This window comes from Arvicanthis niloticus, chromosome 8 (assembly GCF_011762505.2).
Source record: "Arvicanthis niloticus isolate mArvNil1 chromosome 8, mArvNil1.pat.X, whole genome shotgun sequence".
In the NCBI taxonomy this organism is placed as follows: domain Eukaryota; kingdom Metazoa; phylum Chordata; class Mammalia; order Rodentia; family Muridae; genus Arvicanthis; species Arvicanthis niloticus.
In genome coordinates, this window is record NC_047665.1 from 30081793 (window position 1) to 30083890 (window position 2098).

Genomic DNA, 2098 nt, shown 5'->3' on the forward strand with positions numbered 1-2098 from the left:
GATTGGAGGCATGCGTGAGCACGCGCGCTGTAGCAGGGGCCTGTGGCTGGATGCCAGGGGCTCCTACTTCATGTATCACGTGTCTGGTTGAAAACAAGGGGAATGTCTTCCAGAAATCCCAGTCACCCGACATCTGGTTTAGTGCTCTTTCCTGCAGCCCAAATAAAGTGACTTGCTACTTTTAAATCAGGTCAAAGTAAGTAGAAGGGAAAGATGTTGTAATAAGAAGACTTCATCCCATCTGGTAAACCAGAAAAAGGGCAAGGAAATGAGGAAGCCTTAGAAACAGGAGCTGGGCTTGAATGAGCAGCTCGCAGTCCATTCAGGGGGAGTAAATAGGGAAACAGTCTCTGAGACAGCTCGTCTGCCGAGGTGCTAAGCAGAGTGGGAAGCAACTCTGTGCTCTTAACTTTGTTGCCCTGGGAATTTGCTGTTATTTGGAAGCAAAGCAAGAGGCTGTCTGTGGTTCTCCAATACAGGCTCGTTACCAAAGTGCACAGTGTCAGACCAGTTGGCAGCAGCTGTCCCTGGATAAGCAAGAAGCTCTAACAGTAGTAAAATGTCTTCATGCATTTATATATATTCATTAATGTGATCTTTGTGACAGAGCTCTAAGGAGGTATTGTCGTATCAACTTCATGTGTTAGGATTAAGTCCTATTGGTGTAGTGAGTACATTTCAAAGCCAAGGACCGTGACCCCACCCTGTGCTCTATAGATCCACATTGCTTTCTGGTTCCACCAACACATGACCATCTTGTGCCACTTTCACACAGGGCTGAGTGACTTTGGTTTCTAGCTCCAACTGTGATTCCACTGAGCCCACTGGATGCCAGTCACAGCAGGCTATGGATTGGATCATTCCCAGCAAGAGTAAGCCTCCAGGCTAACTGTGCTTCAATTCACCATCCTGCTTTCGGTGCTGTTGGGATTTAGTACATTTTCCATGAGATGGAGCATCAAGGTAACTACATAAAACTCACACTCACTTATCCCTTTTTATTTTTTTTTTCAAATTTGAAAAACCCAATTCCCCATCTACTCACAGAGCCTTGTCTGGAATTAACCAGACAGTGATCTCCTTACATTATAGAGTGGGTGCGGAGTTAAGGAAGTGAATTGAATTTACAGTGGTAGCCTTTTCTTGCCAGGAAACTCATCCAACCGAGGTTGGAAAACCAATCCTCAATCTTGGGTATTAATTGGACCCTTGGCCAAAGCAATCATTCTATCAGCCAATTAAGGTCCTTGGAGCAAGACTATACTGTCATCCAGAGCCAGCCCCAAGCCTCCGACTTTGCCCCTGTGTCTCCAATGACATGAGTTTCCTCTCTCCAGTCCATTGGCAAAAATTAAAGAGTTGTTGAAGCTACCCAGGTCCCAGCTACCCAAGCATATTGTTTAAAAGAAGCCATGGCTAGTTTGTTGAAAGTTGTGAAACATTTGCGACTTTTCAACAAGGATCCTAAAAGAGTTTGTGTTCTTCTGAAACAGGACAAAGAAAAGTGGGGAGACAAAGGGGTAGGGATTTAAGAAGCCAGTTGATAGGTTGAAATAATATAGACATGACAGCTTTTCAGATCCCCACTACTGGCTAGTGATAGAACTCTTGTCTCCCTATGTGCTAAACAAGTGCTCTACCACTGCGCCACACTTTTCCTTCTTCCTTTCCAGTACAGAGAGTAAGTCTCAGGCCTGTAGTCTTGCTGTTTCCAGCCTCTTGTGGCTGGCATGCTCTAATGACATATTTTCAGTAATGTTGATCATCGCTTATTGAAAAGACACAAAGGAATGCTCCAGCATCCTCTAGCTACAGATTAAAATCCAGACTCCATCATGTTCTGGTTATAAAACCCTGAGCAAGGAAATTAAATTCTCCAAACTCCCATCCTATGAACGTTAGGTTGCCAAAAGGTTTAAATGAAAACGACTTGACACATTTAATATATATCTTATATTTGCAATAAAGTTAGTAGCTATTATTCTCTGACAGTCATTTTTCTAAATCCTCCAAAATTCAAATTTCTCTCTATTAAATAAAAGTCATGAAGTAGGCATTTCTGTGAGCTCCACCTTGGAATAATTGCTTTCTAACTTAG